The 14,526-nt window shown below is 32.8% G+C and overlaps 1 protein-coding gene across 3 annotated transcripts in view; it reads left to right on the top strand.

Moving 5' to 3' along the window:
* Nucleotides 1-18: 18 nt before the first annotated feature.
* LOC111416763 (semaphorin 1a) overlaps nt 19-14,526 on the top strand; it is a 511,810-nt gene continuing 497,302 nt past the window's right edge. For all 3 annotated transcript variants that reach the window (XM_023048857.2, XM_023048856.2, XM_023048855.2), the window contains exon 1: nt 19-270. The gene's annotated coding sequence lies outside the window, so the exon portion shown is untranslated. The remainder of the gene's footprint in view (nt 271-14,526) is intronic.

Genomic DNA, 14,526 nt, shown 5'->3' with positions numbered 1-14,526 from the left:
AGTGACATCGGAGCAGGCGCTGTATGTAACATCGATTCGGTACGTGTGTGTGCGTAAATGTTTATAACTTGAATTTATAACCAAAACATTCGATTTATTTGTTCGAATTAAAATGAAAGACCGAGTTTTGGTGCGGTTTTACGACTGACCAGTGTTACGTCCGTCGTTTTGTGCCATTTTACTGTGCTTTTCGCCTCGGAAACAGAAACTTACCCCTTCATTTAAGGGTTACTTGGAGTTTTAACCTCAATCCAGGCCACCGCGATTTATGTAAGTAACAAATTATTTTGTAAAAAATTCAAAAATACCATTTTAAATTTTAATAAATAGTTTAAACTATTAATAACATGATTTTTTATAAAAAAAGTGGAGTTATTGTAGAAATAAAATAGCTATATGAATAATAGGTATTAAATTTTTAATGAACGTTGTTTAATATTAATGTGGCGAAAGAAATTGTGGTAATGTATTAAATATAGGGTTTGCTCTTATTAACTAAACATGTACAATCAGTTGGTTTAAATTTTTTATTAGTAGTAATGGATCAGGTAATTTTTTAAACGTTTTTTAGAAGGTGTTAAAACAGCGTTTTTATCGCATGTTAATGTATGAATATCAGGAAAGGTACATTTTGTTATCGGTTTTGGTGAAAAATTCCAAGAATTACTTGCGAATCTGTTTAAATATCCGATAAATATGTATAAATAACTTTAACATTTAGAAAATTTGTGAAATTTCAAATCTAAAGGTTTTTTTAAATGCGCAACGTGCTAATTTTTCATAAAAACTTCTTTCAATATATATTTCTTTCTTTTATATTTAATATAATGCAACCCACTTTACACATTTTGACAGGTCTAGTTTAACTGGCGCCATCTATCATCTCCTTTTTTCTCTTTTATACATCTTATCTCTGGCCATAGTCCATACTTCGGCGAATCTCTTCTTTCAATCATCTTCTCAATCTCTCCCTTCCATTGGGTTCTTGGTCTACTACGCTTTCTCTTTCCTTCTGGTCTCATGTTGAACATTTTCTTAGGTATCCTATCTTCTTTCATTCGAATCAGATACCAATTTAGTTTTTCCTCTATTTCCTGTACCAAGGGGTTTAGCTTAGTTTTTCCCTGATGTTGTTCCGTACCCTATCTCTTCTAGTTTTCCCCAATATCTTGCGTGATACTTCATCTTTGCTGCTGTTATTTTCGATTTATGCTTATCCAACATAGTCCAAGTTTCTGATCCATAATTAAGTGTGGGTATATAGATGGTTTTATATAAATCTATTTTTGCTTTAGTGTTCAGTTCCTTCTTGCCTACGAGGGTGTTGTTCATTTAATAGTAGACTGCACTTGCATTTGCTGGTCTTTTGCGTATTTCCTGATCTATCTTTCCATCCTTACTTATTACAGTTCCAAGATATTCGTACTTTTCTACCACCTCCAGTCGTTGCTCCTCTATTTTTACGTCAATAACGGAAGATATTGACGTAAGAATATCCATTCTTCTTCTTTTGTGATGTGTAGGAACTTACTTTTGTTCTTGTTTATTACCATTCCTCTTTCTTTTAGGCAGGTATTCCATATTTGGATGTTTTTTTGTAGAACATCTACTCTGCCTGACACTAGTACAATATCGTGAGTGTAGATCGGGCTTAGGTTGTGGTACCCCAGTTTCGTCTGCGTTGTTTGTCTTTTGACTTGCTTTATTATTTTGTCTTGTTTCTTTTCCATTCAGGACTCTTCTGACGTCTTTCCATTTACTTAGTCTAACCCTTCCTATTATATTATGGTATAGATTTAATTGCTCTTTTTAGTTTTGGACTTGTCCCCAGTTCGCTTAAAGCTTCCCATATACAGTGCCCTCCAAAAAGTCGGGAACACTCATTTCATTTCTGTTCCATTGCATCAACGTTTCTGACATTTAGCTTATATGGGAGGTTCATACCGATCTCTCGATTTAAAGTAGGTATTTTTTATTTTTTGTAAGTTATAGTAGACCTCAACTTCGTTATTTTAAATGGAATGCTATGGTTTTTATTACACTTTTTAATTGTATGCGAGAAAATATGTTGATAAATGTTACTGGTATTTATAAATAAAAATGCTAGGTATTTTTCGTTTTCAAGTTATTTTCATTTTAAGTTTTTGTTTGGTAAATTACTCTTCAGATGATATCAAATAGATTGTCATTTGTTGTATCAGGGTATCTTATACATGCTGGTCAAAAATTGAATTGTCGTTTCTCCATATTCAATGACAAGAAAGCTGAAAATTTTATATGGTACGCCCCATATTTTTTTAACCTACCAGAGGGAGAATTAAATTTTTTATTCAAACCTAATTTCTGTTTTCATTGATTCATTTATTTGTTCTTCTATTTGTTATTTTTGGTAAATAAGAGATAGTGAACTAAAAGATTATCAAAGTTAATTGTAAAAATAAATTAAACGAAAAATTGTCAAAATATCATGTCCTAATAAAAATATAACTGGTTTCCGGCATTTCCCGGCAAATTCCCTTTCTGGTGGGCTAAAAAATATGACGCTTACCATTTCAAATTTTCGCTTTCTTGCCATTGAATGCGGAAAAAAGGTAATTCACTTTTTACCATCCTGTACAACATACTGTGATACAGCAAATGACAATCTATTTGACAACATTTGAAGAGTAATCGTGCCAATTTAGGGCACAATTTATTTGAGTTTTAAAGGGCTTGGTGAAAATTGCCAAGAAAAATTTAAAATGAAAAGCGCTAGGTACCAATAAGTTTTATCAAAATCAACTTATTTTTTCGCACAAAATTAAAAGGTGCAATAAAAACTATAGCATTCCATTTAAAATAACGTAGTTGCGGTCTACTTCCTGGGGGCCAGAAGTGGCCACCATCTTGCAAATACTTTAGATCAAAAGGTCGGTGTGAACCTCCCACATAAACTAAATTTCAGAAATGTAGATGCAATGGAACAGAAATAAAACGGGCGTTGCTGACTTTTTGGCGGACACTGTATGTTATGTCGGTACCTGCTCGAAATATGTTTTTAGGTCTAGGAAGGCTAAATATTTCCTTATTCCTGTCCGTTGTTTTTTGAATTATTGTCCTGAGGGTGTATATGTAGTCCTGTGTTTGTCTGTTTGGCCGGAACGCCGTTTGTTCCTCTTCGAGCTTTTCTTCTGGCTGGGTTCTTAGCCGTTTTTCTAGAATTTTTGAGCAGATTGCTCTGTAGTTATCGCAGTTGGTTGTTTCCCCCTTCTTATAGATTGGCACGATTATATTTTTTTCCCATTCTTGGGGTATTGATTCAGTATTCCATGTCTGCTGGACTATTTTCCTCAGCCACTGTACTACTTTGGGACCTCGCTTTCCCGTCTCGTGTTTCGGTTAGGGCTATTCGCTCTTCTTCCTCGTTTATCTGCTCTTTCTTTATACCTTCCTCCTTCACTTCACTCTCCTTCTCTTCTTCTGTATCCTCTTGTTTAAATATTTCCTCACAGTGGGCTTTCCATGTTTTTAATATTATCACTGGTCGTCTGTAGTGCCTCTTTCTGATTTTTTGATGTTCCGCATTAGTTTTGCTTTAGCGCCCTTTAACCTCTTGACTACGTTCCAGAATTGTTTCTGATTTTCCCTATAATTTTCATTTAACTTGCTTCCAAATTCTTCCCAAGTTTCTGCTCCTCTTATTACCTTCACATCTTGTACTGCATATCTTATGGATCTAGAGTAATCTGTATAGTCTATTATGTTCTTCTGTCTTCCTCTTCGTATGTTTTTTTATGGATATTTTTGTGTTTTAATACCTGGCTTGTTTTCCTATGTCCTGTATTTCTCCATCTCATCCACCAGTTCCGATTCCTTCCCAGTCAGGGTTTTTATGTTCCATGTTCCAACTTGTATCCGTTTACTCGCCGATCGTCTCCCATTTATCTCTCTATTTCAACAGAATACAAATTTCAATACATTAATGTATTACAACACCAAGAAATTTACGAATTAAACTGTGTTTTCTTGAACGTATTCTTTTTTATCAGCAAAATAATGCTTATTGTAGTCAATGTCTACAGCTTCACCATTGTCCTTTTTTGGTCTGTGAATCTTCCTGGCGTGTTTTAGCTTTATCTTCACCTACTGTGTCAATTTTTCATGGTAGTCTTCAAATATTGTATTTTAAACATCCTCAAGCTTACAAGATACCTATTTTACTATGGGATGTGTATATGGCCACAATATCTGCGACTTGTGTTGGTATATCTGCTATATAGGTTGAGTATCAATTTTCTTTTTAACGTAGATTTTGTTTTTTCTGCTCTCATGTCTTAGTTTCTACTTGGTATTGTGTTGTGACGTTTTCTTTGCTTTGGATTTGAGATCTTCCCATTTTATTAATGTAATGAGAATATTTTATATCAATCTGATGCATCGAGGTATAAAGAGGTGTTTAACGTTTCAGTTCACCTTCGATGAAAGTATATTTATGACTAATTCTTTAAAAAAATGTATAAATAACACCAAATACCAACTTTCACCTATAATGAACAAGCGACGTCAACCAGGAGAAAGAAAGGCCAATACTCCAAAATTGACGTGTTTTTACGAGCATCGTAAAGTATTGTAAAGAGAAAATAGGTGATGTTTTTTTTAACGGATAGAAAAGTTTAAAACAATGTTAATAAAAAATTGAAAAATATTTATTATCAATAAAAAATCGAAATAAACTTTTACACTCTCAATCGGCAATGTGAAACTCGTCTTCTGTGTCGATAACAACAAGCGCTTCATTTGGTATAGTTTTATTTGATATAAACTCAGCACAAGAATTCAACTTTTTTATTGGTCTTTCTTTAACCAACAAATTCCCATTAATTGTGGTTTCTAATAGTAATTTCTTGGTTTTGTTTTTATAAAGTTCACTTGGCTAAAAATTCTTTCACATAAAGCATTAAAATATGGCATAAAGCATACTCCTTTAAGGCAACTCTCCTTTATCCGATTTGAAATTATGCTGTTTTACTAAAATAAGTATTTAAATCGATTTCGTTTTGGTTAAAAACATAAGTAATCAATTGAATATGCCAGACAGATTGACATTTGAAATAAAATTTTTGGTATAGTTTTATTTTATTATTTTGTCAGTGAAGCACGTTTGCATGTTCACACCTAATTATACAAAAAAAATGTATTCATTTTGTCCCACTTTACTCGTTCAAGGACTCAATATTGTGACTTTAGCAGTTTGTATTTTTTTTTTGCAGTTTGCACTTGTGACTCTTCACAAAAATAACTCAATATCTCGAAATCTCAAAGTATAATGTAGAAAGAAATAACGGTCCTTACAATATATGAACTGTAAAGTTCTTGGGAAATCGACCAAAGCAAGGGGATTTAAAACAACGTTGTTTTATCCACATCGGATAACGTAATAAATATAGCTCATAAGGTAAAGTGGGAAGTTTTAGAAGGTCGGTATACATCAGAGTATCTGATTATTACGAAAGTTTGATGTATCCTAAAGTAAGGTAGAAACAATCTACAAAGGTTGCCTATGTTTTCAAAGTTAATTTCAGTAAACGATATTTTCAAATAAACCAATATGTTGTGTGGGATAAGAGAAGGTGTAGGGATTTTCTAGACATTATAATATAGATAAAGTAGAATGTATCGGCAAACTAGAGAAATTCCTGTTAACTTTCATTCCTCCATGTATTCCACAGAACTTTTTACCGTTGCAAATCAACTTTCTCTGGGTATGACAGTGTAAATAACATTATCCTTCTACCACTGTAACTATAATGGGTTTTAGATGATGAAATGTGAGTGTCAGATGATTATACTCGTAGACAGGAGATCAACCATAGTTGTTGTTGATTCATAAGATAAAGAAAACTTCGCAAACATTTTTGGGTCTATTTAATTATCACCGTGTATTATGAATACCTATCGACAGTTGTTAAAGGTTCAACATCAATAGTGGGTATATCACAGAGTTCGTCAGATATAGTGAAAGATTTAGTTTTAGAATCGTAATTGACGATCTTCTGCAATAATTATTGTGGCATCATTTTTTCGGACTTAAAATGTAAAAGTGAATTTTGATATCCTGAGGGTGGTTTTAAAGAGATATCAATCTTATCAACAGTAAATCCGAAGGGTTTATAAATATTTTTAGCGTTTTTATAAGAATTAGTTAAGGAGCAGACATTAAGATTGGCCAAATGTTTTGTAGAATCTACATCCGTTCTCTTTTGGTTGTCGCTTCTACCCTGCACAATGTTTCGGAGACGATTACTCTTCTTATGGTCGTAGGTGCCGTAGAATATATACCTATAGATGTCCTAAATGTTGAAGCATTGCAGTTTCGTTGATCATTTTTTGCATTAGACACATTGTTAAATTGCATACATTTCAAAACATTTCTATTACCAAGGAATTCATAGATTAACGGTGGACGTAGTTACTTCAAGGTACTGGAGAGAAAATCAATTTAGTGTTTTATCTCGCCTACTACCTAAACTGTACGTGTTTTTTTCTCAACAACTTAGATGTTTTAAAAGTATTTCAAAACATATATCTTTTCCTACTTATGGATATCCTGGGAATTTTGGACTTCATGTTCACAGATGCTACCAAATGAGTGGACAACTGCGGATATAGTTTTTTTTTAAATTTGTATTAAAAAATATTAAAGACTATAAAACAATATTCTGTTGTGCTTGACATCGTGATATTGCTTTCGAAGGTGAAGACTTTTGTATGATGTGTTGTTAGGTTGCTTTGGGAAAAGGATCATGATGATGGAAATGAAGGTATCAAAACTGAATCACTCAACATGCATATGTAGAACCTCATGTTCGTATTTAGTATTGGCATGCTTTGGTGTAACAATGAACATTCAGTAATTAATATTTTCAAGACGGAAGACAAGTTTGGTTGTGGTTATTTTGCTGCATATTTGGCAAAATAGATGTAATTAAGAGTACAAAGTGTTAATGTGATGTAGAGATGATGGATTTGAATCATATTTTCGTGGACTCTTTGTTAGCACTAAGTATTCATCTTAGTATTTGCGGACGTGATCGCTAACCTTCGATAGCGGAAATGGCACAAATAGAAGAAGAAGTATTCGTCTACCTATTGGTTTGGTGTACTTACTAAATTATAGGGAGGTTAAGATTTTGGGAGCATAATTTGATTTTATTAAGAATTATGGCTAATGAACTACGATTGCGAAGATAATAAAATGTCAAAATTATGAAACGTGAAAATTATATACATTATTCAGTTACTAATGTAAACAAAAAATAAATAAAAAATATCTTGAAAAATGTAAACTATATTTAATAAATACAAACTAAATATAAAATCATTAAAAAAATTAACCATAAGTTTAATTACTGTCTCTAATTTCATAGACTATAGTCATTTTTTCGTCATATGATGTCATTTTCATACTCGATAATAGTTGACGCGTTTCTGGTTCGATGGCTAATTAATTAATTAACACTCTCAGACTGGCGAGAGTTGGTAATAAATTCTGTAATTAATAATTATGATCGATATTTTGTAAAATTGTTAGAGACCTCCTCATATTGCGCATATTTATTTTTTTAATTAATATCTATCTGGAATTTGAGTTATTATCTCGTTTAAGTTATTTACACCCTTCATATCTTCTACACCATATTTTCTAAGCTTATTTTATTCGTTGTCTATTTCCATTATTATTGATACTGATGAAGAATTCATTATAATTACATAGCATTGAAGGAAGCAGCTGCAATTAGTGTTTTGGGAGAAGTCATTTTCTACAGCCACGTATAACAAGAACAAATCTATAAAGTTGTTTTGAATAACGTTATCAATATTGATGGTTGTCTTGCCCTTGTTATATGAGAAGTATAAAAGCGATATTTTGTGCTCTGATAACATTCACCGAAGGTGATCAAAATAAGGTCGATTTGAAGAAATATACCGTTTAAGCAAGAAGCGGTAGAGTTGTGATGTTTTACCTTCATGACACAAATAAGATTGCTTACTAATCTTGCACTTTGAGGAGGGAGACTTATTGGTTGATAGTTTTTTTAGTTCTAATTTGTTGCCTTTCTGGTGTAAAACCAGTATCGCAATGTTCCAACCTTGTGGTATCATCCGATCTTCGAGGAGGAGGTGTTCATATTTCTTTATGACAGGTATTTCTTCTGATCCGACGTTTGTTATCCGTTTCTTTTTCATTGTGTCTGGTTTTTCCTTCTTAGACTTGTACAATTCTTCGTAGTATTCGTATTTATAATTCGTTCGTTCCTTACCATTTTACCCATTCTACTTACCTATATACTATGATGACTACTTGTGGGAAATTGGTTTATGACTGAGCCATCCGCTACTATTTGTTTGTGTGTAGATATTACAAAATCTATTTTGTTTTTTTGCCATTTGCAGCACTACTTCATTTTCTGTTTTCCTTTTTCTCAAAATAGCTTTTTATAAAACATAGTCTTCTACCTGGTTTCATTTCTTGTCTGTTGAAACGACAGGTTGTCTCGATGTCTTCTCTTTTTCCTATTTTTGCGATTAAATCTCCTAAATTATTAAGTAGTGGTGAGTTTTCTTTTATATGTTACGGCTTGATTCTTCTATCTCTTCTCCTTCAGTTGAAGCTGTTAAGTTGTTTGCAATGTAAAGTAAGAGAGATGCTACGTATTTCTGATACATTATTTTCCAGTTTTTATTAATTAGAAAACCCACTCCTCATTATTATTGGTCGTGATACTTGTGGTACAATGCAAAGTATTTCCAGATGGTGATTTGGTGCATATTTCTTGAATCTTTGTTTCTCGGCATGCTGACCAAACGGGTTGGCGAGTGGTTAGGGATGGACGGGAGTGCCTTTTCGTTACGTTGGATATAGGGATAGGAACATGGTGTTTCCCAGTATTGGGAAGTGGGAGAGAACCAAGATTTGCGTGGGCAGGATCGCTTCCCTGAAGTAAATCTGTTCTTTCACAGGATCACAAAGAAGTGTCCTTCCGCTACCCGCTAGGATGTACATAGAATTATTATTTGTTAGTTATTTTCGTGCTATAAATCTTGTAGGTAGCCTAGTACATTGTTAATTAACTTTTCATATCTGCCACAAAAATGTTATGAAACTGTTCAGTTAATATAGATGTCGCAGGCGAATGGTTATTTCAGGTAGATAGCTTTTTCCTAGTCAGATACTATCTGTCCAGGCAAACAGTACTTCCTTACAGTTTTATCATTAAATGTCTAGGCAAATACTATTGGACAAGACAAATAGTATCTGTCTAAGCTTGTATTAGGCAAATACCATTTTTTCAATACAACAATGCAATATAGAGCAGGTGTTCACAATAGAAAAAAGTAGCTCCTACTTTTTGTAGGAGCGAAAAGTAGGTTGTTATCAACCTACTTTTCTTAAATTAAAGTCACTAATGAGTATCAAACGAGTCAAATTATTTGCGTATCATTTTCTAAAAAATGCATAACAGTTTCATACTTTTATTAAGTTTAATAAAAATACAAATAAACGATTTATTTCTTGAAGACTTAAATACTAACTACAAAAATTTACTTGTTTTGACAACAGCTATTAATACTTAAAGAGCTATTTGCCTGAAAATATTTTAGCCATATGCTATTTGCCTAGGAAATTAGAATTTAAACTGAAATAAATGGAATAAAACTATTTACCTAGGCAGATAGTATCTGACTAGGAAAACGCTATTTACCTGAAACAATCATTTGCCTGCGACATTGATATCACGTCTCTTTTTCCATTTGCCGATTATAAATATCCATTCAAATATTTCGGTTTATACTTGCTTTTTTAATTTGAGCGTTATAACCTCATTTCAAAAACTTTCTGTCTTTCCAAAGAGTATAAGTACAATAAGTTTTTAGTTTGTCATTTTAGTAAAGTACGTGCCCTTCAATTCAAACCGCCCATTATAGTGATTATCCATAAATTGGGTATATCCACGATGTAATTTATTACTCTTTAAATGTAATATTACTTTACCACGAAAGCATCAAGCTTTCCTATAAAGATTTTAAAAGTTATTGAAAAGTTGTTTCTTAGAAAAGAAGCCCTTCTAGATAAGGATGATTTTATATTTTATTTTATGCAATAAATCAGGTTGTGGAAGAATCTGTTTGTTTTCTTGCTATAATCTACCTTCACCTCACTTTCATCATGAATTTGAGGAGTTTGATTTTCATCAATTGTTGCGATCATCTTCTTAATGTAGTAAAAGTAATAAGTAGATTTGTAAAGCTAGTGATATAACGAAAAAAAAAACTAACCATCCAAAGTTATTTTTAAACACCTATTATATGGCATAGTAGCTTTATAAGAAATCGGAAACCATTTCTCTTTTAGTACACCTGCTCCTTCTCTCGATATATTAACCCTCTAAATCAAAGGTTGCGCATTGCTGAGGTTTTGATATTGAATCCGTCCGAATAAACCTTTTTTTATACTTTTAACTGCAGGTGTACGGGGATGTAAACCGGGGTTCATTGCACCTGTCGCTGAATGATATGAAAATAAATACTTAATATTCAAAACAGACACACGAAGGCTGTACGAAGCGGTTCTCTGGACCGGTTCCACTACTATCATCTTATTCCATATGCTTACATTACGCCTATTTACAGTTTATTTATGTTATAAATCAAACAGCGTTTAATTTATCTAAAGATGCGTTCATTAAAATATTCTTTAAAAATTAAAATAACATCCCAAAGAACTTTTTTTCAATGAATGAAGTTCTCATTAGTTTTACTTTTTATTGAGTTGAAATTCGTAATGACTATGGTGGTGGTAAAATAGGGACGGAGAAAATGAAGGGGACCAGAAGGAAAATGAACACCTCCAAGAAGTCTCAATTAAAGTATAAGGGAGAGTTGAATTGATGACGTCTTCATTGTTAAAACTCATCCCGACGTCAATGCGTTTACACAGTCGTAATGATGAGGATGGGTTTGGATGAGTGTACACGTGACGTGTATGGTGCATGTGATGACTTTTAGAGGGAAACAAACCGGGCGCGGATCGATAAGGGCCGCAGGAATCGCGCTATCCGTTCACAGAGCGTGAGTCATCGGCCGCCGCTGGGGCCCTCTAATGACGGTAATCGGTAATATATTGCGACGGTAATTGTGCATAGCTTACGGTGGCTGATTGCCTCTAAGCACCGTTAACAGTCTCGTGAAGATGCTATATATGGTATTTCTCTGTTATAGAGGAATTAGTTTGTTTTATGATTATTAAATCGATTATATTTACTGCGAAATTACTTGAGTTAAAGAGTTATGGTCTCCATACGTCATAACTACCACAATCTTTTTATAGAAAATAGTGTTTTAAAATTATAGCATAAAATTAATGATTAATATAAATGCCAGAAATAGATAGAATTGGCACCAATAAAGCCATGGCATTACTTACCTACTTTTAAAAATAAAAAGGTGTAAGGTGTGAAAAATGACTATAGCTTAATATAACGAAATCACGCTACCACTAATCAAAATTTTTTAGGTGAAACGTGGTTATATTGGGAAAATTTATGATCCATAAAATCGTCTTTTTTTGACGAAGCAGGAAACGGCGAAAGCGGAAAAATATATTAAACTCGACACACACGAGTCAGATTCGCATTATACGCGTCTCGACGCCAATATCAAGAATTTCCCCAATTTCCACGGCGATGGTAGAGGTCCTTTTCTATATGGGGAACTCGTCGTTGGTACGCGTATAGGTGACGAGCACGTGCGCCGGCACGTGATCTCTTCCGTTCGCCAGATGCTCGTGTTTAAATAATCAATCGGGGCGACAGATGACGACGACGTCGATTGTGATCCGGGGCGGTTTTTCCGTTGAGTTTCCAGATGGTTTTTCTTTTGTCGGATGATGCCGTCCCGCCCCCGTTTAGAATTAATATTATAGATCGACCGGCTCTTTGGTTGACGTCAACACGTGAGCTCGCATACCAATATGGAGTTATGTCAGGGGGTTATAAATAATCAAGCATTATATTTCGAAATTAAAACAATAATTAAGCTGCTCGTTTGATCAACAAAATTCGAAAAATAACAAATTTGGTCTGAAATTATCAGAATTCATTTATACAGATATCGGAATTCAACGAATTGTGGTCTAGTGTAATTTGGGAGTAATTAAAATAATCAAACGACAGGGCAATATTATAAACCCTGAAACGTAATTACGCGGAAATTACGACGTACATTTTTCCGACCTGCTGATTATACAATTTACATTATTCGATGCCGATATGGTTGACATAAAAACAATATTAATTTTATGTTAGTCTAGCTTAAATAACTCGTTTTTATTTGGTCATATTGTTGTCGTTATATGAAAAATACGGCACTTTAGAACAACGCGAAACTATTCAATTCGTTGTTAAACAAGTTATATTGCGAATATTGTGTTACATCCGAGTTAAAATTGACCTAGTTTCAAGAATTGTTTTATTGAATCTATAGTGTAAATTTTATACTAATCTCTTATTTGTTCGTAAAATTTTCACTATAATATCGTTTCATATTCAACGATAGAGGAGTTTTGGGAAAACGTCCATAACTTTTATAATACACTTTAATATTATTAAAAATACATAGGTTTAAAGTCAAAACTATCTATGTCTATAATACAATTCGTATTTCAGTTTTAAGCTTTAACTGCTAAAAATAATGGAAATTCCTTGTTAACAATTTCAAAATTCAACAATGCAAAATGGAAATAAAATAATAAGATAAATACAGGTGTCCAGAAATGACGAGTACAACGCAAGACCACAAGTACCTTGACCAAAGATATGATGATTTAACTCAACTTATCTATATACAAAATTGCTTAGTTAGATTTTATTCATTTTTTGGTCATGCATTTCTATCAGTAGACTACAGCTATTTGTGGAATAAACTCTAATTTCGAAAATTATAGGGTGTTTAAAAACTTTGTAACAATAAATTATGCATCCATATCTTTTTAACCCCCTGTACAATTTTATTTTTCTGAATGTTACTTTAATTTAGAAACTATTTTCTCTCTTACAACATTTCAGTTGTGTTTAGCACAAAAAAATATTTTGTAAATCTCCACAAGCGTGAATGAGTGATGCAAGGTAACTAAAAACGTTTTTTTAATAGTTGGCTAGGTATAATTAATTTTAAAAACAAAAACAGTTCACTTAAACTTGACAGCAGTATTCGCATTTTTAGTTTTGCGTTTTATCTTTAATTCATCATAAAGTTTCGCGACTAAACTAAGCAATTTTCTATAGAGATAAGTTTAGTTAAATCATCATATTTTTGGTCAAGGTACTTGTGGTCTTCCGTTGTATACGTCATTTCCGGACGCCCTGCATAATAAAATACGTGATATTCGTTATAATCGAATGAATGGCGAGGGTGCAAAATAATACAATGAAACATGATGTGTCATACGTTGATGCGCACCACAACCTCAGCGATACATTAAATATAAATTCTTATATTATCAAGAAAAATATGGATCGCTCATGAATATAATGTCATATTTTTTAATATTTTTCTGCAGTTATAAGAAAAACACTTCTTTTATGATTCGACGTCAAGGAATGGTTAGATATTTGTGTTGTAAATTATGCACATCAGTCTTATAGGTGATCTTCTCATAGGAATGGTGACATTTCTGTAATTACTCTTTGTGGTGCACGTTTTCCGATCATATTCAGTCAATTAGCAAATTAGCTTTTGGCAACACGTTCGATGTTCTTGCCGTTCCTCTTATATCTAATCTAAAGGATACATCGAATCATTCATCCGTTGTTAATAATCGTCGACTACGATAATGCAACTTTATTTATAAGTGTATTTTTTTTTTGAATTTACTAATAAATAGCTCACGACTTTTGGAAAATCATGTAGGCCAATTAATGACTAAATTTTAATCAATATTAAGCACTTAGAGGAAATTAAATTGCAGGATATAAGTAGTGATACGTTCACGGAGTTTAGCTGTATAAATAAAAAATAAAATAGGTTCAAGTTATGAACCGTCTGTAGTTTTTTAGCCTTTTCAGTTATTCGTGATTTAACAAAATCGCACCACATTGTCTTATCGATTTTTGATATATGATTCTTGGTAAGATAAAATGGTAAAATAACCGGTAAGATTTCGTGATTAACAGTATCAAATGCTTTTTTATAATCCTATGCAATTAGAACTGTTTTGTTTTCACTTTCAGAAGTAAGTAGCCCAAATGTCGTTCTTTGTACAGATTAGTGACTTTAAAGTTAATGGATAAACGGATAATGGAGTCACGGTTATCAATATAAGTCTCCGTGTGTAATAAATAATAATGTAATAAATGCATTCGGTGTCATTTTGTGACGCATGACCATCCTTTTACTTAACTTAATAATTTCAAATTTCAAAATTACCTGTAAATTATCTGTATATGTTAGAGTGGTATCACAACTGCAGGTGTCTGTTTTATTGATTCA

Source organism: Onthophagus taurus, chromosome 7, assembly GCF_036711975.1.
Source record: "Onthophagus taurus isolate NC chromosome 7, IU_Otau_3.0, whole genome shotgun sequence".
In the NCBI taxonomy this organism is placed as follows: Eukaryota; Metazoa; Arthropoda; class Insecta; order Coleoptera; family Scarabaeidae; genus Onthophagus; species Onthophagus taurus.
This window is presented reverse-complemented; position numbering and strand designations above follow the sequence as displayed.